The following is a 27,733-nucleotide window of genomic DNA, read 5'->3' on the forward strand; positions in this document are numbered from 1 at the left end:
CCAAAATTGGGAGGAACAATGGGTGTGACTCTTAGCTTTGTACAGTAGGCTGCATCCCTGCCAGGCAAGATGGAGGTCCGACCCCCCCCCCCCCCAATGCATAACACAAATATATAACTCTTTTTGCCCTCCATGCAAGCAAGAGACATGATCACAATTCTAAGATGGACCGAATGAGGAATTTGTCTAATACTTGTTAATAACAGCATGGGAGATAATTGTTACAAACTGGAAGCAGTTTGAGAGTATACCTATTCTGTCAAGTGGCATGGTATAGCCAGGTTTGCTTTCTAGTTGCAATGGAAAAATTAATACAAAAGTTAAAATTAAGTCCAGGACAAATAAAGAAAAAGAATATCTATTTTTTTTATTTTAGATATAAATGATGTAAATAATGTTCAGATTGTTCCAACAAGATATGATGGTATTTGGAATGTTTAATGGTTCTTGAGGTTCAGAATTGCAATGTAATTGTAAGATGCTTTTTCTTTAATTTGTACCCTTCTTGAATACCTGCAAACCAGCTCAGAAAGAAAACACTTTTAATGTCTGATGAGGGCCACATATATATAGTGGCCCCCCTTTAATCTTTTTATTCTTAGATTGTATTAAAAATAATAATTTAGAATGGAAAAAAATGCATTCCGGCCAGGAAAAATCATTCAAACAAATGAAGAGCATGCATTAAAATTGATAAGAAATTCACCGGTGCCATCAGTTGCATGCAACTGTAGTTTAGGTTGTGAGAGTGATTACTTTCCTATCCAAAATCCATTTGCAGGAGGGAAGTATCATCTGCCATGGGAAGGATCCTGAGGTTTGCAGAATTACAAAAACCCTCAGATTTAAAATATACCTAAGGAGAAAACCTCAAAAATAGCTGAATGAGGATTGAAGGTGCCCATTGGCCATGCTGGCTGCAGGGGACTGTCAGATTATTGGGAGAGGAGATGGAAAACCAGAAGGAAAGATGAAGGAATGGAGTGGCTGGAACAGCAGCACTCCATACTGCAACATCTTGTTACAGGTTTCACTTGTAATGCTTAGTATGGAAAGAAGGAAAACAGCAGATGACGTCTTGGAACCAGGAGCTCACATGAAGTTCCATGTCTTGAGTCAAAGTTGTATGCACTGATAATTTGGGGGAACCTGTAGGCTGTTCGTAGACTACAGCTCTCATCACCCCTGACTTTTAGCCATGCTGGTTGAAACGGAGGGGCGTTAGAGTCCAGGCAGATCCAGGGACAATATAAACATACTAAGTAAGAAGACATGTGTTCTTCATAATGTCTTAAGCACTTAAAGCCTGTTATTAGAACTGTGGAATAACTGAAATAACTTTTCAGATGACTAAGATGTTGAATAAAGCAAATCTTGAGATGGCCTTTATTTGCAACTAGTTTGAAAAAGTCAGACCTTCTTTGGCGTAGTCCTATTGGATTTGACTTTCTTTTTGTAGGCTGTAGCCTCAGGATAGGTTTACTTTATTAAAGTACTAAGGAAACATCTTTTCTCTCCTTCCCCCACTGTCCAGTTCTTTACTGAACCCTTTCTGAAGAATAAAAACAAAGGTTCATCATTATTCCGAAGGGCTTATTTAGCATAGGCCTCATTTTACATCCCAATGTATTTTCTTTCTTTAGAAACACTCTTCCCTCCGCTTTTAGTACAGCAAATCGTTTGTCTGAAACCCTACACCATGAATCCTGACAATGCCCTGTGTGCAAAAGACATTAACCTCGTGACTTTTCAAGATGCCTGTGCCGCTCAGAGCTTGCATCCCACACTTAGTGTCTTTTGTCTCTCATTTGGCCCATGTCAGATTGAGAGATATGGGAAAGGGGTTAGGTCTGAAGGAGCATGCAAAATTGCTTCACTTCCTTGCCCTAGCTGATGGTCTTGGCGAAATCACTTTATGGGACGTTCTGAAAGAGCCGGCATTGTGGGGTTGATGGCTGCTGTTGTGCTATCAGCCCTTTGAGGAGACAAGTATGCATTTTGACTTTTTCTCCTGGAACATAAATAACCTTGTGTTAGTAAGTAAGTCCTAGAGGAGAACTGGAACCAAATGAACTATTTCTTGCAGCTGTTCTGAACTCCTAATGGATATGTAAAGAAGAAGAAGCTTGCATCTTGCCCACATAATCGAGGTGCCAAATATGGGTGGTGCTTCTGAAGTTTATAACACAAAGTGGCTAGTTTGTTTTTGTCACCCAATGAGATTAATTTTGCTTTTTAATTTACTTCCCTCCCTTTTAAAAGCTTCTAGTTTAGAAGTACCGTATCATGGAGATGTTAAGTGGGAAAAAGCAGAATCAAGTCAAAGCTACCAAGTTTCACCTGTAGTTCCTCTTCAGTGGTTCTCTTTTGTTCCGCTCACTTCATGTTCCCGCTGCAGTTGCATTTAGCTCTTTCGCTTACAATGAAAATACTGAAAACAGACTTTTGAACTTTACATTCCAGGAGTGTCAGCCTAACTTCCTGAGGGTATTTCTGATTCCCTCCAAATATTTTTCCAGGAGATACTTTGTATTCTTAATTCTTAAAACTATTCAATGACTTAACATACTTTTATTGTACTATACCAGGCATCCCCATACTGCGGCCCTCCAGATGTTTTGGCCTACAACTCCCATGATTCCTAGCTAGCAGGACCAGTGGTCAGGGAAGATGGGAATTGTAGTCCAAACATCTGGAGGGCCGAAGTTTGGGGATGCCTGTACTATACTGTACATGAAAACCTATGGAGATTCTCCCTCTCATTCTCTGTATGTGTATGAAAAAAAGAAAAAAAAGAAAATAGAAATACTTTATTGTCACTGTACCACTTGTTTACAGTGAGATTAAACGAGCCCCCCTCCCCCAATCTCTTAGTCCTTGTCACTCTGTGTGCTGTCGTACTACCACCAACCCCAAACGTCAGCTGCAATGTTACTGTCTTCCATTCAGCAGCCTCATGGCCCATGAGTAGAAACTATTATTTAACCTGTTGGTGCGGCTTATCATGTTTCTATATCTCCTGCCCGAGCGCAGGAGATTAAAAAGGTGCTGGCCAGGGTGTGAGTCAATATATGAGAGAGAGATGGCAGCATAACAATCTCAGTTAATAAACCTGGTACACTCTGTGTGCTTGCAAACTCCCCCACTTACTTTCTTTCTCCTCCTCTTGCACCTGGCTTCAGTGAAGCTAAGTCAGTTTCACAGGATGTCCAATTTGAAGAGCTGCCTCAAAGCTATGGTATTAAATCAAGCTCTGTTCCCGGTTTCATGTCCTGGTGGGTTTAAGAAACCAAGATAACTTTGGTAAAGATAGATGCCTGATGGAAGGATGGACGTAGAGGAGCAAAGAGGTGTAGTACTCAGGCACACAATGCTAGACTGAAAAGTAGTGGTTTATTGGACTGTGACTGTTGCATCTGAAGCTCAGTGCAGAGCTCACTTGGTTCCGTAAGCAAGCCACTCTTTCAACCTCACTTTCCCCAGCTATAATATAGGAAAAATATTGCTGGCCTGCTTTTACATGGCAGTTGTAATGATTACTGAGATTATGTGTGTGAAATGCATTGAACGCTTCCACCCGGTGTTTGTTGCATTCTTTGTAAATCCAAACACAGCTTTCCAAATAAAGATATCTATGCAGAGTCTGTTTTTCACTCTGGAACTTTTGACTATTTTTAGGCCAGTGTAGTTCATTCCTACCACCTTCTACTTATTTATTGGGAGTGGGTGGTGGGTGGGGGGAACCACTTTATCTCAAATAAAACTCTTCCCTTTTTTCTGTCCCCAGTTTTAAATTTCCCTTACCCCATATCCCTTTCTTTTTCATTTTTCCACACAGGAAACTAGCAATTTCTCTTCACTAAATAAAGGCAAGCTTCATGTTCCTCTGTTACAAGGAGGCCACTTTCATTTAAGCAAAGTCATTCATAAGTTTGTACATGTGGCAGGTCAACTGGGAGAGGTAAAATGTTAAGTTCAGGAAAAAGAATGAAAAGTTGGGGAAAGTTTTCACTTCCCTTTTCACAGAGCAAAGTGATTGGAGCTCATTAAGGGGGAGGAGAGTGTTATTTTTAAAATCGTACGCAGTGCCTGCTTTTCATAGAGATCACTTGCTATTGAGAAGAAGCAGTGTCCATAGTAGCTATGTAAGAAGAGACAGGGAGTATGGCCACAGCAAATAACTTTCCTTTTCACATAATTTTGTAACCAGATTGCTTTGGTTTTTAAAAGTAAAGAGTGGCTAAGTTCTGTTTTTAGGAACATAAATTGGCTGTAGCTCAAGATTTCTTATGAGCCTATTCTGTTCCCGAAGGCGCAGAGCAGGTGACTGTTAAAATCAATAAATAAAAATATAAAACAAATTACAAATCTACCAATAACTCTGCCTTTCACGTAGGCCCCCATAACAAAAGACTTAGATATTTAACCACTTGTATCATAAAGAATGAATGTGAAAAAAACAGAAAGAAAAATGATAGACTTCCCTGATTGCTATATGGAACCCATGAAGTTGCCATATTTTAACATGATTCTATTTACACTATCTCGGTATGTATCTTCCCTCCTGGGTAACTTAGATACAGAATCCAGATGTCCAACCATATATTTTTTTTAAATCACCAGGACTAGAAGATTGGGTTAGCAGAGATTTGCAGGCATGAGTTTTGAAAATGATGGCAGTTGCTTTGCTCTGATGTTTGCTATTGGGGCACAAAAGCAAGATTCACAGATTATTTAGTATATTTCTGCTCTTTCCAGATTTAGGATTTATGAGCACATTAATCATGGCAGACCACATTGGAACAAGTCTTGCCATTCCTGGAACATCAAAGGGTGAACAAGAACCACATCTTGATTTTAAAAAGTGCATCATCCATCAAGTAGATAATAAGCAAAACACCACTGCCGTTTGCAATGGCAGAAAACATGTTTTGGAGTACTGGAGCTTAGACAAGTCTGAGAGAAGTGTTTGATGAAATGGAATTTGGAGGAGCACTCAGGGTTATAAGTAGTCCCTTAATGAAAAGCTTAGCACAATTGACTTGCATGAGGGAAATACAAAAGTCATGACACTTCAGTTTGACAACTTTTCTGAACAGTAGACACTCCTAATCTTCTCTGCAACCAAATGAACCTCTGTCATTGCTATCCAAATCAGTGACACACCAACAGCAGGTCATTTCTGGTCATCATCAGCATAAGAATGTAAGAGGACAATTGTGAATGTGTCAAATTGGATGGGCAGCTATGTTCTAAGTTCTCATCTCCAAGAGAAGGGACATGTTAGTAGCAGAACCTTAGAATAGCCTCATTTCCATTCAGTTAAATAGATCTGTTGACCAATCTGACCAATGATTTCTCCATCAGGACTCTTTCTATCAGTGTGCTCTGGGCTCATTCTCAAGAAACTAGGCATTGTAAGAGTCTTAATTCCATCAGCTAAATTCTTGGTCAAGTGTATGTGTCAGATATGAGTTATGTTTGAGATATGTTTTTATCGGGTGATACATGTCTAAGACATACTCAGAAAAGACCCCTTTAAATCTATATGGCTAACTTGAGTCCCATTGATTTCAATAGGTCTGCTCAAAGTATGAATTAGTCTGATACCATCCATTGACTTGTACTATACCCATGCCCTCTAGAGCCAAGTCTTTGGATGGCATCAGAGTAATTCCACAAACAGCAGAAGCCATTTAGCACTAACAGGGCACTATTCTACCAACCTCAGTCTTGATTCTTCCAAGCCCACTTGACTTCATACTATGACTTCAGGGGGAGGCCATGGCTTACTGCTTTCTCCTCCTCAGTCTGTTTTACCCTTCTAGAACTCAGCAGAGTGTGCCCTCTTTCTTTCTTTCTTTCTTTCTTTCTTTCTTTCTTTCTTTCTTTCTTTCTTTCTTTCTTGGTGATGCATTTCCTCTTTTCTGGTGATGTGGCCCACTTAGATAACAGCCTCATACTCCCAGAGCTGGGAGATATGCCAAATCAAAGTCCTGATTTTCAGAAATGCAATTGCAAGTCCATAGTTAATTCAGAAACTATGATTCCTTCATAAATCAAAACTGCTGTTATCAACTTTTTGTGGCTGATCATTACTAAGTTTCCATTAAGGTTATATGGCTTTAATACACATAAAAGAGTGATTAAACGGTTTCTTTCAACTTTTAACAAGAGATAGATAGATGATAGATATAGATAGATGATAGCTAGTTATTTGACCCCCTAAGCACCAGCTTAGATGTGGCCCAGTTTGGAAAGAATGACTTGAAACCTTGGTCTGATTTTCATTGTTTCAGAGTAGTTTCTTCATGATGCTTGGCTGCTTTGGATTATACTCTGCTGCTCAAAGCAAAACAGAAACCATCCTGCTTAACTAGCCTTGGTTTATGACTGCTCTGCATGGTAGTGAAAAGCCTCAGAAGCATGAAAGCAAATCTCAGCCAAGAGAGGTCCAAATGTTTGCATTGTTTCATTTCTACTTAGAGGATGAAGATTGTAGATCTGCTTGGCATGTCCAAAAAGTATGACACATTAGAGCCCTCGTTGTTAAATCTCTGTGTCTTTTCCCCCTGGACTGATTTTGAATTTTTTTTTCAGTCTTCAACAATACAATACAGCTTGCCATGAATTAAATTTTTATTTCTCCCATAATCTGCAATTGACAAGGGTAATGCGCTGTAGTATGGAGACAGGGTCTTCTCTGCAGTGGCATCCTGGCTGTAGAACTCGCTCTCCCTAGAAGCAGAGATAGCTACAATTAAGCTTCTGAAGCCTGGTTAAAACACACCTATGGTTTCAGACCTTTGGAGGCATTTAAGGTATTTTGGCTTTAATTGGTGCCTGAGGTCTTAGGTGACAATCCAGTGGGACTAAATGGGTCAGGGTAGCCGCTGCCACATCCACAGCACCCCCTCCTCATGTGGAGGTGGGTTAAAATCTCATTTTGCTGCACCAGCTCTCTGGTTGGCACACTGAAAAGGCCCAGATAGGGTCCATTTTCAGCATGTGATGACAACAGTGGAGGCTTAGGGTCAAGTTGATCATGTGCTAAGAAAACCTCCTACCCACCCTAAACATCCCATATGCAGGGGCTTCCAGTGACTACTAATGGCATGGTTACTATCACCAGTGGTGTTCTTCCATTTCCGTTGCTGACAGAGGCTAGTGGAAGTGGGCAGAGCTGCATTGAGGAACAGCTCCACGTCACCTGACCCCCCTTTCAGCATGGAGGATCAGTGATATGGATTGCTGTGTAATAACTCTTCCTGATTTGCTGCTGTTTACATATAATTATGTCAAACTGGATTTTATCTTATTAGTTTTGTATGATTTGATTTATTTGTATTACTGCATGCTTTTAGTTACTGTGTTGGAAACTGCCCCCTGATTACTAGGCAATGAAGGACAGCCAATACATTTGGTTAATAAAATAGATCAATGTTGTTGTTGTTGTTGTTGTTTAGTCGTTTAGTCGTGTCCGACTCTTCGTGACCCCATGGACCATAGCACGCCAGGCACTCCTGTCTTGCACTGCCTCCCGCAGTTTGGTCAAACTCATGTTCGTAGCTTCGAGAACACTGTCCGACCATCTCGTCCTCTGTTGTCCCCTTCTCCTAGTGCCCTCAATCTTTCCCAACATCAGGGTCTTTTCCAAGGATTCTTCTCTTCTCATGAGGTGGCCAAAGTATTGGAGCCTCAGCTTCACGATCTGTCCTTCCAGGGAGCACTCAGGACTGATTTCCTTAAGAATGGATAGGTTTGATCTTCTTGCAGTCCATGGGACTCTCAAGAGTCTCCTCCAGCACCATAATTCAAAAGCATCAATTCTTTGGCGATCAGCCTTCTTTATGGTCCAGCTCTCACTTCCATACATCACTACTGGGAAATAGATCAATAAAACACAAAATATTGACCTCCCCCCTCCAGGCACCTTAATGAGCAATCTCTTGAATTTAGCTTGATGCCAAACAGCAGGGCAACAAATGATGCTTTACAACTGACAGATGCCATAGGAATGCATTCAGGAAGTAACTCCAAGGTTCCTGCAGTTTTTCATAGAACACTTCACAAAAATAACACTGAGAGACAGCATTACATGGAATCACATAAAATTGACGGGGGGCGGGGGCAGTTGTGGTGCACTGGTACAAATGCACATAGCTAAAAGTGATCACAAAATCAATCATGATGGAATGATACATGCACCAGGTCATTTTTTTGCAGTGTTTTATCAATGGACAACTGTGCATTATTAAAATTTACAGTTAAATTCTTGTTTGACTTAGAAATAAGAGTTGGTAATTGTGAACTCCAAAATCTGGGGAGAAAATCTTTTGAGGGGCATTTATGAAGCACCCACAATAATTATCTCTTGATAACTGATCTAGTAAAGCAGCAATGGCTATTTCTCAGTCCTCCCATGATCTCTAACCATTGGCCATGCTGGTTGGGACTGATTAAAGCTGGAGTTCAATAATAACTGAAGAGCTGCTGGTTCTGTTGTAAAGAAGCCCAGAATAGTTGTTCTTTTTAAATAAATAAGATCAGCGAAGCCATTTTAAAAATAAATAAATTGTGATGGGAATTGAGTTGGAAGCCAACTCATAGTTAAGCAGACTCTTAATTTACTCTTAGTAAAGTGTTCTCTACGAACATGAGTTTGACCAAACTGCGGGAGGAAGTGGAAGACAGGAGTGCATGGCGTGCTATGGTCCATGGGGTCACGAAGAGTCGGACACGACTAAACGACTAAACAACAACGAAGTGTTCTTACTTCTTTTCAATAGATTAAATATGCAAAAAAATCTTGTTTTTACTTTGGTATGACATTGAATGCTGCTTGAGACTCCTTGCTGTACAATTGTTTTTCAGATAAATTTTAAGACAAAAACAAAGAAAAAACTACACTATCTAATTACTGTCAAAGCTTTGATGAGCTCTATTTTTTGTATCCAATCTCCTCCCCAAGTCTGTTTATATTTAATAGTTAATTGATTACAGCCATTGAACTACCACAACATAAATTGTATGCAATTTGCCTATCCATTTTTTACTTGGAAGTAAGTACTGCTGTACTCAGTGGGCCACACTCCCTTATAAGTGTTAGGACTGCAATCTTAGTATATAACAGTCTAGGTAATAATATTCCCCTAAAACAAAGAGAGGGAGCTAACAAATCTCTCTGAAATTATTGGATATTTGTGTTGCAGCAGAACTGGGTGGACTACACATAGAGTCAATATTCCTTTGAAATGAACATTTTGCCCTGAAGCTAAAAAACAACTGATTACGCATTCTGCTGAAAACACATTTTAATAAGGAATGTGAGGGTAGCCTGCACTCTATCATTTACTTAGTTTATGAATCACCTTCCACATGGGTGTCAATGTGATGTACATAAAGAGAACTGAAATAGTTTTAAAAACAATGCAGAAAATGACAACTAAAGCTAGGTTTAAAAACTAGCCGCTGGGAGAGATCATCAGGAGGTTTGGGCTGGGTGTTCATCAGTACGCGGTGACACCCAACTCTATCTCTCTTTTAAATCAGAGCCAGTGAAGGCAGTGAATGTCCTGTGTGAGTGCCTGGAGGCGGTTGGAGGATGGATGGTGGCTAATCCTGACAAGACAGAAGTACTGTTTTGGGGGAACAAGGGGCGAGCGGGTGTGGGGGACTCCCTGGTCCTGAATGGGGTCATTGTGCCCCTGAAGGACCAGGTGCGCAGTCTGGGAGTCATTTTGGACTCACAGCTGTCCATGGAGCCACAGGTTAATTCTGTGTCCAGGGCGGCTGTCTATCAGCTCCATCTGGTACGCAGGCTGAGACCCTACCTGCCCACAGACTGTCTCACCAGAGTGGTGCATGCTCTAGTTACCTCCCGCTTGGACTACTGCAATGTGCTCTACGTGGGGCTACCTTTGAAGGTGACCCAGAAACTGCAATTAATCCAGAATGCGGCAGCTAGACTGGTGACTGGGAGTGGCCGCCGAGACCACATAACACCGGTCCTAAGAGACCTGCATGGGCTCCCAGTACATTTCTGAGCACAATTCAAAGTGTTGGTGCTGACCTTTAAAGCCCTAAATGGCCTCGGTCCTGTATACTTGAAGGAGAATCTCCACCCCCATTCGTTCAGCCCGGACACTGAGATCCAGCACCTTCTGACGGTTCCCTCACTGCGAGAAGCAAAGCTACAGGGAACCAGGAAGAGGGCCTTTTCGGTAGTGGCGCCCGCCCTGTGGAACGCCCTCCCATCAGAGGTCAAGGAGATAAACAACTACCTGAAATTTAGAAAACACCTAAAGGCAGCCCTGTTTAGGGAAGTATTTTGGTATTTGTTGGAAGCCACCCAGAGTGGCGGGGGAAACCCAGCCAGATGGGCGGGGTATAAATAAATAAATAAATAATAATTAGAATGAGGTTATAGGAGAATATTTGTAAGGCCACAACTTTTATTTATTTATCAAGGTGGTGCATATACGTCTCTCCTGCTCCATTTTATCCTCACAACTTACCTGTAAGGTATGTTAGGTTGAGAGATAGTAACTAGCTCAAAGTCACCCAGCAGGCTTCAACACTGACCACTACACCATACATTATTCAATATAATGGTCAAACAACAAGTAGCTGACACACTCACCTCAGCTGTGGTCTTCCTATAACTTGAGAAGCCACCTGTTTTTCCTGTTGAGAAATATCAACCTGGCTACTTCAGACAGCTCACTGATCCATTACGTGAACATGGAAAGGGCTAAATGAGAGGCAGACTTGACTGCTGTACCCCCACTCCTGATGGTGGCTTTCAGTGGACTGAAACCAACATTGGCACAATAACAATTCCCTTTCTAGCTGAATGGCAATGAGAGAGAGAGCACAGAAACAGTCACTTCAGCCCCCCACCAGGTGCCTTAGGGTGCTAATAGGGCAGTGTCTCTTACCTTCATCCCTGCCTGTAGTTCCTGCAAATTATGACCAAGGAAAAGAAATGTTAGCCAATTAGACAAATAAAATGAAGGTCCCGTCACTGTGTATCTAGACAGTAGAGTGTAGGTGAAAAGGGTGACACCCCCCATAGCTAATCAGGAAAAACACCATCCATCCCCCCTTCCCGTTCCAAAGGGTAACTTAACTGATTCCAAAATTCTAGAGTGGGGCAAATGGATGGGTTTGTTTGAAGAAGTTGGGAAGTGGGGCCACCACCTTATGAAGACAATAGATCTCTCTCTCTTCTCTCTCTCTCTCTCTCTCTCTCTCTCTCTCTCTCTCTCTCTCTCTCTCTCTCTCTCTCTCTCTCACACACACACACACACACACACACACACACTGTTCAGACCTCCCCCTTGCACCAGGATGGCTGGATGCGCTTCCGATGTGTCCCCATTCCACCACGAAAGAGACCAAGACAAACCCTCCCTGTCCTGGGACAAAAACTTAGTTGGTCTTCAAGGTGCTGCTGGAAGGGATTTTTTTATTTTGTTTCGACTACGTCAGACCAACACGGCTACCTACCTGTATATAGAAAATGAAAGGATACTCTTTTATGGCAAAAAAGAGTGTTGAGAATGAATTGCTCTCACCAGATCTGATCCATGGAGGTGGTAGTATCTAAAATATATATTCTTTCCACATGCTGTACATGGAAATGAGTTTCTATAATAATGGAGGTTTTTTTTAAAAAAAAAGTCAATGAGATTAAAATAATAAAAAGAGGCAGACGTGTTTGGGAATCTTCCGCCACAACAGACATTTGTACGAGGCTGCCTGAGCAAGTATTACACGGTGCATGCCACACATTCTTATGATTCTGTTTCATCTGCCATGTGCTGCAAAGGAGCTGCACTCTTGAAACACAGAACCTTTCAAAAGGCTTGGTTCAGTGATTCTTTGAGGCCTGTACTCCATTAAGTTCTGGGCCCAGCTGAATCAAACAGTCTGTACAGCCCCTGGCCCTGGTTTTGAAAGAGTTGGCGACCACTAATGAAATGGCATAAAAGACCGCTGAGCTAACCTTTTATTTTACTACCTTGGATTGAGTTCTATTTAGCGATGCCACAAACTTTCTATCAGGTTCCCTCCATACGGTCCTTTCATGGGCCCCAATAAAGGAATGAATACCAGAACGGAGCCTTTGCCCATTCAGTTTTCAGCTCTATTAGCTTTCAATACCAGAAATGTATTTAAAACTGGGTAAGGTTTGTTAAATCTAATATAGCACTGTCACTCATCCTGAGTTGAAAGAATAAAACTATATACGCGATGGGATTAGCAATTCAAATGACACCATTTTGCTTCTCGGAAAAAAGGCTACTGTGGAAGGAAAGGAGGGGGCGTGTATAAAGGATCACATTAACCTACAGCAATAATATTATAGCAGCACGGTTCATGATACCGTAGTCGGAGACATGGGATTTCACTTATAATCCCTTCTGACTCGTCAGCTGTAGCATTACTCCACAAGTTAAAACTGGGAAGACTTTAGAAAGGTCACAAACAAAAACTTCTGCTGTTGTAGAGGGAATTCCTACAACTCTGCAGATGGTAGATGGTTGTGATGGTGCTTTAGGGAAAACAAAAATGCATCCTTTTCCCCCTTGCACTGTCACAATTTTATTTAAAATGTAGTTTTATTGCAAATACGTGCTTTTCATTATTGTGTCCGCAACACTATTTCCAGTGCAATCTTTTGCATGTTTACTTGAAAACAAGTCTCACTTTGTTCAATGCAGCTGATTCCCAAGCAGGGATGAGGGAGAAATCCCATTAAATTAGCATTTAAAGGCAAACCTGTCTAAATTGCACTTCCTGAAACAATATGTGGACTAAAACACACAAATCCTTTAAATTTACACATCACTGAATTTTTCAGTGCAGTTCTCCAGCTACCGGTAGGTTATGCACCGAAATGCAAATACGAGGGTAAAGGATGCATAATACTTAAATGCATTGTATTATGGGAAAACACTTGCAAAATGTATATATTAGGCAAAATTGCATTATAATCTATACATTATAAATCATCAGCATAAATAAATAAACTGAAATTAAGATTGGAAAAGTGAGAGAAATTGGCAGATTTGACTGTCCCTACTCCCATGTAATAGAATGGCACCTGGAAAGCAGAGATTAAACTTTTAATAGCTCAGTGCTACATATGTTTACCCAGAAGTACATCCTACTGTGTACAGTTGGGCTTACTTATAGGTAAGGCTCCATCAGCATTGTACATTTAAAGTCGTAGTCCTAGGTGCAACCCAAAACCTGCACAGAACACGGTAGACCCAAATTTAATTGTCTGCTAACTCTTCTCAGACTCTGTCTTAAGTGAGCTAGGCCTCATTTGTGGTATACATTTGAAGTATCATACCACTTCAAACAGTCATGGCTTTCCCCCAAAGAATTATTGGAACTGTAGTTTGTTAAAGGTGCTGTAGTTTGTTAAAGTTTGTCAATGGTATGAGCTTTTGTGTGCATGCACACTTCTTCAGATACCTTCAGTTATCATGCACACCAAAGCTCATACCACTGACAAACTTAGTTGGTGTCTAAGGTGCTACTGGAAGGAATTTTTATTTTATTTTTTGTTTCGACTATGTCAGACCAACACGGCTACCTACCTGTAACTAGTGCTGAGAGTTGTTAGGAGACTTAATCAAAGATCTACAGTTTTCAGAATAGCTTAACTATCACTTTCTCTTCCTTGGAAACAATTCTCACCCGCCCTCAGGCCCAGAAACTCATGCCAGGATACAAGAAGGAGGCAGATAATCGTGACATAATTGCAATTTAAATCCACTCCTTCCCACATACCTTCCACTTTAATAAACTTTGTAACTTCCAGAATTAGTGTCTGAAACTGCAGTCCTATACAGTTACCTTGGAGCAAGTCCTGCTGAATTCAAGGCTTGCTTGCTTGCTTTTGGATTCCTGCATTCTACTTTCTTTATGGGTTGTGTCATTCAGACCACAAGCCTGTGGGCAGGGACCATCTTGTTTTTATTGCCTTATGTAAGCCACTCTTTTTGGCTACAAGAGCAGAGTAAAAATGCTTTGAATAAACGAACAGCATCAGGATATAAGGGAATTATTCTAGGATGGAACTTTTTTGACTTGCATTAGCTTGCTGGTTACAGTGGGTATAGTCAATCACCCCCCTTGTCAAATAGTGAGATGAATTTTCTGAATGGTGTATAGAAAAGGCATTAAACACACACACACACACACACACACACACACACACACAGAGAGAGAGAGAGAGAGAGAGAGAGAGAGAGAGAGAGAGAGAGAGAGCACCTCACCATTAATATAGCTGCCTATGCATCCCAAAGAGGTGCTAGGCAATAATAATAATAATAAGGTCTAGAAAGCTTTCAAAGTTTGGGAGAGGGGAATTATGAATTCAAAATAGAGCCTCCTCACTGAGAAGATCTGGAATGTTGCCAATACATATTTGTCTTCTTAGAACTGTACAACCCCCCCCCCCCGAACTTTAGTTTATTTCATTTTCAACACAGGCCACACAGTTTGTCAAGAATTCTGACTTCCCAAAATAAATATTAATAATGTATGTATGAGACTTTGAGATATAAATAAGAAAGAATAATTTTGATTAATGGTGACATGGGGCTTGGAGAAGGGGAGAGAAGAGAAGACAGGATCTGAATTTTAAATAAAGTAATACCACTGGAAAGGGTAGGATCAGGCCTGGCTCTAGGGGTAGTCTCGATGGCGCAGGGCGCCAAGGCGCCAGGCCGTCAGGAGGGCGCTGCGCAGCGAAGCCGTGCTGCGTGCTGTGCACGCCCACCAGAGCAGGGGCGCCAGAGCGATCTCCGCGCCACGGTGCCAGGGCGCCCAATCGGCTTGAGACAGCCCTGGGTAGGATCTAATTTGGTGTCCATACAAGTTTTTTTCCTAGTTCAAAAAGTACAGAGGGAGAAGGACAGAATTATTGTTTTGCCTATGAATCTGTTAATTTAACAACACTGCTAAACACATTTTGAAATATCTGCTTCTATAATAATCAAATGATATACCTGAATAATGCTTAGCGAGATCTGGAAGGCAAAATGATGACATTTATTTTTTAAGTTTGCAGTAGCTTGATATGCAAGACTTGAAATAAGCCTGAAGACTTCTCAGACTTTCTACTGAAAAGGATTCTCCATCCCCCATAAGATGAAAGAAAGAAAGAAAATGAATATTTATCTAACGTATTAACCTGCTTTAGGGGCTGCAAAGAAAACATAGTATAGTGTCAGGGTCCTACAGTGCTCACTTCCCAGGAAAACGTGCATTGGATCACAGCCTGGGTTTCCTTTTCGTATTAAGATTTTAAGATATGAATGTACCACGAGCAGCTAATATATGCCATACAGATATATGCTCACACAGAATAATAAAACTAGTTATTTTGTATTCAAAGCTCTCGCAAAATCTGTGTAGCTTTGGCTTAAAATGGCCATGCAGGAATAGGTTATAATTGTGGTTAGGGATTAGGGAGAAATGCAAGATGGAACATTTCCTTCTGCACTTCTTCCAGGGAAGGGGCATTATTTGATGGGGCCTTTTCTTTTGCAGGTGAAAGATTGAGGGTTTGCCAAAGGAAGTTTTCCACTTCCCCCTATCCCTCAGTTCTCAGATGAACCTCTTCCACTTTTGCAAATGAGGTTCAGAGGAAGTAGGTTGACAGCCATACTTGCAAGAGTGTGGGGCCTTATTGTAGGACACATAGTAAAGGACACAAGGGGCCCCTGACCATTAGGTCCAGTGGTGGCCAACTCTGGGGTTGCGGCGCTCATCTCGCATTATTGGCCGAGGAGGCCAGCATACAGCTTCCAGGTCATGTGGCCAGCATGACAAAACCGCTTCTGGCAAACCAGAGCAGCACACAGAAACACCCTTTACCTTCCCGCTTGGAGCAGTACCTATTTATCAACTTGCACTTTGATGTGCTTTTGAACTGCTAGGTTGGAAGAAGCTGGGACTGAGCAATGGGAGCTCACCCCGTCGCGGGGATTCGAACCACCGACCTTCTGATTGGCAAGTCCTAGGCTCTGTGGTTTAACCCACAGTGCCACCCACGTCCCTGACGCATAGAGAGAACAGCAAAAACTACTTCAGTGTGCTGTAGAAACAAATGAAAAAAAAATGTTGTTGTGTTAGATTCCAGTACACTGCAGTGCATTTAGGTCAGGCATAGGCAAACTCGGCCCTCCAGATGTTTTGGGACTACAACCCCCATCATTCCTAGCTAACAGGACCAGTGGTCAGGGATGATGAGAATTGTAGTCTCAAAACATCTGGAGGACCAAGTTTGCCTATGCCTGATTTAGGCGAATGCTAAATAAATTATATTGCACCTTGTGTGTTTAATCACCGTGTATGGAACACAGAATTCCTTATAGCCTTGGGCTATCTTTTATTTCCTTTCCTTTCTTAATATTCATTCATTTTCCAGTGTTTTTACAATGGCAAACTAACCCCAATTCCCTTCTGAAGTAGAAATACTCACTTGGTTGATTTAATTCCACCTCCCCCATATTACGAAAAACACATTAACAGTGCAGGACAGCTCAATTTAAAGCTCAATTTTCTTGTCAGTGGCACAAATGTAGACTTCTTGTTTCTCCATTAATTTCTGTATTAATCTTTAATAAACACAAGCCTTTTGTATCTTGATAATGCAAGCACCATGGACTGAAAACTCTAATCAATTTCTTCAAAATCCAGGTCTCTGGCCAATAATATACCTTCCAGCATCTGTCAGATGAAAATATATGCACTCATTTTACAGTATGTGAGTTTCTCATACTAAAACAGAGAACAAGTGAAATGAGCAAATGACTACTACAGATTCTGGTTGCTGGCAATCACTTGGACAGATTTTTGAATGCCTCCATCTCAATGGGTTGGATCCAGAATAGGTTAGTCACGTTCAGATAGTCATTACTAATTTTTCTCATTGGTTTCATTGGGAATAAAGCATGCCTAGCATGCTCTGGATACAGCCCAATATGTACATGTCATATTCTACAAATCTAGAAGTACATAGATTTCTTAAAGTACTCCTGAGTGCCAAGTAAAATTGCAGTAAAATCAAGGAAATGCAAGTATGCTTGACTTTCTGCTGGTTTTTCTACATGTAATAATCAGAAATCAGCATCAGTTCAATACATTTCATTCACATTAATATTCTAGGGTGGTTCCTTAGTACAGTGTTTCTCAACCTTTTTTGGGCCAAGGCACACTTGTTCCATGAAAAAAATCACGAGGCACACCACCATTAAAAAAGTTTAAAAAATTAACTCTGTGCCGCCCTATATTGACTATATAATTATGACTGTAAGAAACACTTGCCAATTGATGTGTTGGTTGCAATCTCCTGTAATAAGGCTTCACAAGCTGCTGATTTCTCTGCCAGCACAATCCTTTGCTCAGCAAGTTTCAGGTTGAGCTCATCCAGCCAGCTTCTTTAGGTTTGTCTAAAACCACCCTCCCGTGGTGGTGGCTGTTGAGAGCTGCGCTCGCCCCGCGTCGTGACCCGGCTGGTTTCCTTTCTGGCGGCCGCCAGGCACGTGACAATGCAAATTGCCCTTCTCGTCGCCGCACGTCGTGGCACACCTTTTATCTGATCTGAATCTTCCAATAAAACCAGAGCAGCCATGTAATACAGTCTTCCACTGATCTGTCACCCTCCAGTAACTTTGGACCGGGGTGTCTGACAAGTGAAAAGTTGGGGAAAGCTGGTGGACTGCATCTCCTGCCCACCCTTCCTCCACACACCCAAGCAGTTCAATTGGTGTCTGAACCATTTGATCCTCTTGTGATTCCTGCATTGCAGGGGCTTGGGCTAGATGACCCTTGCGGTCCCTTCCAAGTCTACAATCCTATCCTATATAGTGTCCACCAATGAATCCAATTATGCCATTTACATTTCGAATGTGGAATTTCAAAATCAAAGTCACATTTTGACTTTGAAATTTACCATGAAATTTAAGTGCACTGCAGTTTTCAGCATTTCATCTCCTGAGCTCTGGGTTATGTCAAAAACATTACATAGTATCTTGTGTATGCTGTCAGATTCCTAATTCCATTTATTGCCAACAGTACTGTCAATCACTGAATATATTCATTTTTTAAATATTGTTGCATATTGAAATAAAATATATTTGGCTGTCAAATACTCAGGTACTATCTCACAAACATTACTTATTTAAAACATTTATTACTTTCCTTCTAGCTGAAGTTCATAAGTACACTTTAAGGGCAATAAAAATCAGACTGTTGGAATTCTTCACTGGGTGGTATAGTAATAGTTTATAGGCATTCTCTACCTTATTTTATTCTCTTTTACTCTTTTGTACACATTTGAACAATGTGTTTTATGTGTTTTCTGTTTTGTTTCCTTGTGCGCTGAATTCACCAACCACAACAATAATGACCGCTCCCCACATCAAATGTGTGGTCGTGCACAGCCCCCCAGATCCTGGTGCAGCTCCTGGTAGTTTGTGGCTGGCTTCATCCTCCCCAGGCTGGATACCTGGAGGTCCCCACCTACCTCAGCCAATCGCCCAGTCCCGCCTGGGGAGGCGTTGCCAGGGGATCAGCCAGGTAAGGGGAGGGACCGCCCTGCCCACACAACAGAAGGTGAATCTTACCTGCGAAGCATCAGTTGGCTCCAGAGCTTCTCCCACCCTGCCCTCCCTCAGTTAAGTCTTCTTTTGCAGGTTAACCTCTTCTCCACAGGTACGCAGGCACTGCTATGTCAGGGTTGCCGTTGAAGGGCAGGAAAGGAATTTTCCTGTACAGTATTGGCAGGTTTTGCCTTTCCCGTAGCAAAACATCACAACTTTGGCAGTTTCAGGCCTTGGGCAGAATCCTTTATTCTCTTTTCCTAAATTGGGGGGGGCATGAAGCGGTGACCCATGCCCCCTTGAGGCAGTGATCCCAGTGTTCTCCGTTAAAGGGGTCTTGAAGGGGAGGCATTGGCCATACACCAAGAGGTTGTCATTGCTCTCCTCTGCAATGGCGGTAAAACGGGGAGCGGGCTCTCTGCTTGAACATATGTTCTCCAGAGCCAGCCCAATCCCCACACATTCCGAATAACCCTGATGTCTTCCATATCCCCGGCTGGGGACTGGGAAGGATAAATGCCCAATGCCTGAGCCAAGGTCTCCCTACACCTGAAACTTAATAAAGTTGTGGCCAATTTTAATCCCATAGCACGTTGTCTTGAGTCATTATTCTGCTCTGGGGTCGCCTGGGGTTGGGGGGGACTCCACCTGTCCTTGCAATTTGGGAACTAGCAAACTTTCCTTAGGATTGGAACTGGTACGTAATTTGTGGACACACCTTCAGGTTACATGTAGCTGTTGAAGCAAAGGAAGCCTGCAATATAAATTCTCATTTGAGAACTGATTGTACCAGTCCTCATTCTGTGATTCATATTCATTGCAGGTGGGGTTTCCTTGCCTAAGTTGCTGATGATGTCTCTTGCAGTTCCTGGCTCATGGAGGCAAGTGCAAAAGTCACTGATAGGTGGAGGTGACAAAAGATGTTTACAAGGCCTCTCAGCTGCTCCAGTTGCTACTCTCTGGCCGTATTTCTGAGCTTTAATAGGCCTTGGGAGTATTAGACCTTCCCCAGAAACAGCTGCTGAAGCAGCTAGATGTCAGAGCCCTTCACAAGCTGGAGTTTCCTCCTCTAGGTTGCCAAAGAGGTCTCTCAGTTTTGGGTATTCGGGGATTATCAGAATACAGTAAATTCCCAGATAAGAATGCTGAGGAGAATCTTTATTGTTGTTGTTACTTAGATTTCTTATCCACCCTTCACTAAGGAGTTCCAAGGGTGGGTTCAGAAATGTAAAAATATGTTAAGACCAGTTAAAGCAATTTGTGGTCAAGAGTGGATCCAAGGGCAGGGGAAAGAGGTACACCTTAATTAAGAGTAAATTCACTTTGGCTGTATTGTCCTTTTTTTAATCTGGCCAACTCATCTGTGAATACAAAAAAGCTGCCTAGCTAAGGCCTACAAGAGAAGAATCACTGCTGCTCTAAACAGACTCTGGACCCAATGGCAGCTCAGAAAAGGCCTACTTGCAGCTGTGAAAGCAATCTTCAACCTGCCTTGATGGACAGTTAGGTTCAGTGCTACATTGTGATGTAGCTCTACAGCAGTGTCTGTAAAAGGTGTTAGCATGGCTTCTTTCTTAGGAATGAAATACCTAATCAAATGCTTTTTGTCTTACTGTACAACTGTGGGAGACTGAGTCTTGGCACAAAAAACAATCCTTGGCTCCAGTCAAGGCTCCAGTGTTATTTCACGTTGACTTCTACAGACCACACAATTTAAGCACACAATGAATGGCCTTTTGAAGATGTGGTGGGAATCAGGAGATTCAAACACCCCCCCCCCACTTTCTCTTTCTTTAAGCATCATTAATACTTTCACATAACAGTTATTATTATATTAATATTGGACAAATGGTTCTCTTTCCCCTCTATTTTTTGGGGTGCCAAAGTAAGGTATCCACGCTTGAAAGTCTAAATACTAGTCCCGTTTAATCACTCTCTCTCTTCCTGGGGTCTTTCCATAAGCACTACCGTCTAGCTGGTTATTTCAGCTGAACAGCCAATATGATGTAGGGCTATTTAATTTGAAGGTTCATGGAACACCTTTGCCATTCATGCCGTTTTGTTATTACCTGAAAGGAAAGTTTTGACATGTGTAATTGTCCACCCACCATTGAAGGATTCAGACATGCCTCATAATTATAATGGGGGGAAACCGTAGATGCTAAATGACAGAGCTGACCTTCCAAAGCAAATAAGAGAGACTTGGCTGCTTACCTTCCACACCCAAATCATTAGCAGAAAGAAAGACATATTATTCGTAAAGATTTCCTTATGGAAAATGCAGTGTGATTTCTTTAGAATGATAGCATTCTCTGCTTGGCTTGAACTGTCCTACTGGACTGTGCTAAAGAGTGAATTGTCTGTTGTTTTTTAGGATGTAGAATGGGTTAGCAACACTAAATAAATGCTGTTATGCTTTCTTAAATTTTGTAGTAGGAAGGAGGGCATTACAGTTGTTTTATATGAATTATATTTTACGCAACATGTTTTACAGACCTCTCTTAATATATCTAGATTAAAAAAAATGTTAGAAGACCCCATTGAATCAGATCAAGGGTACACCTAGTCCAACATCACCTTCCATCAGTGGTTTCTGTGAAAAGCAAAAGCAGGGCATGAAGACAGCAGCCCTCCCCTGGTGTCTCCTAGAGCTTATTTTTGAACCATGTTCCTGTCAATGAGCTAGCCAGCATGGCCAATGGTTGGTTAGGAATGATGGGAATTGTGGTCCAACTACATTTGGAGGGACACATGTTCACCAACATAGCAAAAAGCCCTTCTCATTGTCCCATGATTGGGAGAAGTACATTGTGTGGTGATGTGAGAGAAGACCTTCCTTGTGGTGGCACCACAATTCTGAAGTGGCCTCCCTCCTGATGTATGACACGCAGCAAATATTTTGGCATTTCAGCACTCAAGTAGAAACCTACCTGTGTGTCCATTTTTTTTACAGGCTTTTCACTTTTGTCGGACATATATTAGTTTGTCCGCCGTGGGTGGGTCTGTGAATGAACATGTTTTTTTTTTTTACCTGTTCTTAGTTCTGTTGTTCCTGCCAACCTAGCAGTTCGAAAGCATGTCAAAGTGCAAGTAGATAAATAGGTACCACTCCGGGGGGGGGGGGGAAGGTAGTTTGAAAGCATGTCAAAGTGCAAGTAGATAAATAGGTACCGCTCCGGCGGGAAGGTAGACAGCGTTTCCGTGCGCTGCTCTGGTTCGCCAGAAGCAGTTTTGTTATGCTGGCCACATGACCCGGAAGCTTTCTGCGGACAAACCCCGGCTCCCTCGGCCTATAGAGTGAGATGAGCGCCGCAACCCCAGAGTCGGACACGACTGGACCTGATGGTCAGGGGCCCCTTTACCTTTACCTAGTTCTGTTGTAATTAGTTCTATTTTAATGCTATTGAAATTTGTCCATGTTTTAATTGTGCTGCATTGCACTCTGGGGTTCCATAATGGAAAATATTCTCAATAAGCAAGAAATAGATAAGACTAAAAATACTCTTAATAATAAATTAATATTAGATACTTACGTTCCTACTGTGTTCCTGTTATGTGGAAAATCAATTAACTGGATATTGTGGGCTGAGGAAGCATCTGACTGAGGAATGCAGCTTCCACTTGTGGCCCTCTGCCCTGCCGTGAAGTAAGTTTCCCCTCTTAGGTTTTCAAATTTTATTACCACACAACAGTCACAACCTGCTCAATATGTTTGTCTCTCTCAGTCCTCCACACATGGCTGCTGCCTTGGAACAATTACAGAGTGAGTTGTAAAACATCAGGTGGTGAGCTGAGAATAGTTTGTCATAATGGTTGGGTTTTGTTTTAGGAAAGAGTTGTAAACTCTTATGAAGAAGAGCAATACTTCCAAGTTTGTAAACTACACAAGCATTTTATTGATTCACAGCTCTCTGGACTTTTTGAAGTACGTATCTGGCAAAAGGACTCTAACCGCCTACCCTGTGGAGAGAGGCTCCCTTTGAAGGGCTCCCACATCACATGTTGCAAATTTGCATCCCCGAGTTGCTTCAGTTGAGGTTTCACAAATAAGCCCGACTTTCCAGAGAAAGCAACAACAACAACGACAATAAAAAAACCCCTCTATTAAAATATCAGCTACTTGGCGTGGTTTACCAAAGACAAACAGCTGTTTGTGCAAACATCTCTACAAGAATGTGACAATAACAATAATTATCTAACCTGACAGGCTACTGAGTTTCTCGTGCTGGATCATTAGAAAGTCTGCTTGCAGGACATACCCCCAGTAAATATATTTATTTGAAACAGATAGCAGCATTTTGTGCAAAAAAAAATTTAATGTTAGACCCTAACTGTCAATGAAACTCTTGAGCTTCCCATTGGCTGCTCTGAAACTATGCAGCCACATTATCTAGTTTGGTAGACTTTGGTCATCAAGCATGCTCTTTATGTGTCCTTCCCACTGGTATATGGACATAGCCATTAATTAGACTTTTCTCTGTCCTCTTTATCACAGACAGCACTAAAAATAGGGTGCTGGGTGAGGCCATACACAGAGCTATATAGTCGAGGAGGTGGCGTTCCCCCCCCCACCACCGCAAAGAAAGTGTCCCCAAAGACTAATTGATAGCCATTTTCTTGATGGGTGCTTTGTATTTCATCTTTCAAAAATGACTTACTAACTTCTACACTGCCTTCTTCATTTTTCCCTATCCCAGGAGCCATGTTCTAGTATGTATTCATATAGAGATCTGTGACATGCCTTCTGATCCCAGCCCTTTCCTCCACACTTTTAGCAAACCAGTGCACAGACCCTACATACATACATCTAAATATACACCAGCATTATTCATGTGTAGGGTGTTACTGTGATTACTTTGGAGCAGGGCAATTTTTTATGTTAATCTTTATTGGTTTAAAATCAACACATACACACAAAGAACATGTAGAAAAAAAGAGCAAAGAAGGAAAAAACAAAACAAAGACATAGCAAAATTATACATAAGAAAAAATATATATGATACATCTTTTACAAACAAACGAACAAAAATATGTAACACTGCTTCACCAATGCACAGAAATATTTCAACTTCCGACTTCCTTGATATGGGTCCTTGTTTCCTTGATTCTTTGCCTCTGGTATTCCAATAAATTTGATCTGTACCAAGTCTTGTTAATATTCTTTTTACCTTATTTTAATTTGAGAGTTATTTGAAGCATTCTAAAGCTTTTATATGGGGACACTGTTCTTTTTGTTGTTGTTGTTTAGTCGTTCAGTTGTGTCCAACTCTTCATGACCCCATGGACCAGAGCACGCCAGACACTTCTGTCTTCCACTGCCTCCCGCAGTTTGGTCCGACTCATGTTGGTAGCTTCGAGAACTGTTCTTTTAGATATTGTCTATACATCTCCCAGTCCTCTTTAAACTTTTGGGTCGCTCAGTCTCTAATTTTTTTCATTATATATGCTAATTAATATATTCTAACAGTTTTACTTGCCACTCCTTTTTTGATGGCATTTTATCTCCCTTCCACCCCTTGGCAACCAGCATCCTTAGCATATAAAAAGATTCTTCTTTTCTTCCTTGGGATGACTGGTGCCATTATACCTAAGAGCAGGCATCCCCAACCTGTGGCCCTCCAGATGTTTTGGACTACAATTCCCATCATCCCTGACCACCTGTTAGCTAGGGATCATGGCAGTTGTAGCCCAAAACATCTGGAGGGCCACAGGTTGGGGATGCCTGCCTAAGAGGAAGGCTTCCGGTCTTTTGTTAAACGCTAACTTGAAGAATTTTTAAAATTAATTATATATGAGGTCCTAAAAGCCTTTTATTTTCTTACAATCCCACCACATGTGGTATAATGTTCCCTCTAACTCTCTGCACCTCCAGCATAAATTTGAGTTGGTTCTATACATTTTTGATAGTTTGCTGGGGGTGATGTCGCCCCACCTCAATACTGCAAATTCATCCTCAAAGAACTGTGTGTTGCTCCACATGATTGGATGTCAAGTCACAGATGTAAAGCCTTCCAATCACATAAAGCCCTTCAATGGATGTAAGAGCTCTTTTGCTGGGATTATGACTAAGGCTATAGACTCCCTTATACCCTGGGGTAAGCACATGTGAGCCAAATTCTTCCCGCCAAATGGTAATATCTACCTAAAGAAGCACTTGGAACAGAAATTACTGACTGGGTGGTGAAAACCCACATTGATTAGGTTGTTGCTAAACACATGCCACAGGAGTTTCTTTTTAAAGGGGTATAAGAACAGTGAACAAACTTGAAACTTATTCTAAACAATCATCTATTTTGCATCTTTTTCAAATCAAGGTCAAGCAACTTATTATCAGCTGGTAGTAGGTGACATGCCTCTGTCACAAATCTGTTTCTGAGGTTTTGTTGCATTCCTTAGGTTGGGGGATGGCTAGGCCAAACAAAAGAACAACAGATAAAGGTATGGAAAAAGTGAGTTTTAAATTGAACTGAACCATAGATTGTGAGGTCATACTTCATCTGACTGTTAGCTGGGGTGTGGGACTTTCCTGCTTCCCACCAGGTCTAAAAGTTATTTTTGGCCTGCATTGGAGTTAGAAGTAAAATAGCTTCCAAGGACATTTGGCTAACTGAATATTGCTTAGCCAGGTGTCTGAAATGTATGAATCGGCGGGACAGGTTCCTCTCTAGAACTGATGCCCCAATTCCCACCCAACCCCCCTTCAATGAGTTGGATCCTGAACAAGGAGTCTGCTGCTTAATAAAGACTCCATTGAAAATATATTAATAAATTGACCTTTGCATCTACTTGTTACTGGTATTAAGGGACGTATTAACTACACCTAAAATATTGCTTAGGAAAGACCTACGAAATTTATTTGTCTTCAATGACCTCTTGAGAGAATGGGCTCTTTAAAGCACTGAGTGGGTTGTTTTTCCCAATTTATCTTTTATGAGGCTCTCTGTTAGGAACTGTGTAGCTCAGATACTTTACTTTGGCCCTTACTATAAACTTGTAAATTACTTTCTGTGACACACTGAAAGGTGTAATACCTCCCAGAAGGTCAGAGAATAAAGCTATGAAGACAAAGGTGATTGCTAAGGTATTGTGATTACAAGCTTCACCTGATCTTTATATTATCAGCTTCTTTCATTGACCCAAATATTCCTTCGAAACTTCATATAATATTTCTATTACCATAACTAACAAAAATCCATTTTGCAAAATTCCATGTCCCAGTCCTCATAATGGCATCTGAACAGAAGCAAAAGCATTCACACCAGTCTATCCTAGAAGACTGTTTGAATGGAGTTTGTTTTGAGGGTTGGACTCATTTGTCCAGCACACCCATTTCCTCTTCCCTTCCTAATATCCCAACTACACTGCTGTGGACCGAGGTACCTGTTTATTTTGTACTTTAATATCAAGCCTTTCCTTCACCTCAGAACTCTAAGAGGTTTTCCAGAAATTTTACATCCAGCCACTGATCAGACTCACACCTGCTCAGTTTTAGTGTGGTGACTGCGTTATGTGCTCTCAGACCATTCCATGGGACCATAAAATATTTCTCTCTTGCTTTAAAATAAAAAATAAAAAATAGGGAGCTGAGAGTCACTTAACCTCTCTCCTGATCTTCAGCTGCAGCAGGGCTTGAACTGTCCGCTTCGATCTGGTTAGGTATGGGAATTTTTAATGTTGAGTAAGGTGTGAACATACCAAAACTTTATCAAAATTTAAGCAGTTGATTTTTTAAGAAAGGAAGTGGGACAGAGGTATTCACTGTACTGTTTACATCTCTTGGTTTATATATTATTGGGCATCCTACTGTGCAGTGAGCCCATAGTCATTGGGAGTCAAGGGATGAGAAGAAGTAATGAAAACAGGAAAGCTTCTTGGGATCAAATTGGCCAAAGCTTTGATTATAGACATCAGTAGCCTTTGGCAAAGACATTGGGTGTGTATCCTGAATCAACCAATGGCAAATTATTTCCAGGGTCAATCCTGTGTTAAGGATTGTCCTATGACATACATCGAATTGGGGTGATCCCTCCAGGAACACCATTGAGGGGTGGTGCTCCCTGGCCTATCAACCCCTGTCTGAGCATCCAGACAGAAGCATCCATCCTTAACCCTTCACCACAATTCCTTGGAGTGTGGAAGGGGTTGGGCTCCAGCCTTTCCCCTCTGCCTAGACTAAGGATCCACCAGAAGTCTCATCGCTTGACTCTTCCATGGCTGCACTAGGCCACAATCATCAATCACCACCAGACAATGGTAAGTGGTTCATTCCATGACACAAGAAAGATGCAGGATGGAGATTTGAGTTGGTTGGATGTCTCGCAAAGCAAAACCATTAGAATGAGAAACAGACGGAGGTTTACCTTGGGAAAGAGAGATCCAACATTGGTTGACCTCTGCAGAAAGGTCCACAGCTAGTTCCCCTATGAGGACAGTGGCAGATTTATGGTTTGCAGGGCTCTTGCACCGCCCCTCGGGACAATGACTATTAGTTCACCCAAAAATATGTAATGTAGAGTTGTCTCTACATTTGGAAAGGAGACACTCAAACCACTAGTAATGACCTTGTAAAAGGCAGTAGGAGATTTTGATGATTCAAAGTCCTCATTGTTAACAAAATGCAGGAAGTATTGTAATTTGTCTTCAAAAACAACAGAATCAATATCCTCTGAGTACATATCCAACAATGTTTGGAAGTTGTCATCTTTCTTCACCTCATCAATATTCTTTACGAAAAGCACCTGGAATAAATCCAAAATTGATTTTGTAGATTTTCTTTTTTTCCAGTTTTACAACTAATTCATCAGAAATCATATAACAGAAGTCAAATGTGATCTTTAAACAAAAATATAAAATTTATCCCTCTGATCATCCCCTGTACCTGATGAATGGGAAGCAATCCTGAAAAGCCAATGTAACATCAATTTTTAAAAAGGGATTCGGGCAATCCTGAAAATTGCAATCCTATTAGCTTAACCTGTCCTGGATAAATTTGTGGAAAGTATTGTTAAGATAAAATAACCAAATAAAGAAGAACAAGCCTGGCTGAAGCAGAGCCAGCATGACTTCTGCAAGGGCAAGTCCTGTTTAATGAACTTATTATT

Source organism: Zootoca vivipara, chromosome Z1 (genome assembly GCF_965207765.1).
Source record: "Zootoca vivipara chromosome Z1, rZooViv2.hap1.1, whole genome shotgun sequence".
Taxonomy (NCBI): Eukaryota; Metazoa; Chordata; class Lepidosauria; order Squamata; family Lacertidae; genus Zootoca; species Zootoca vivipara.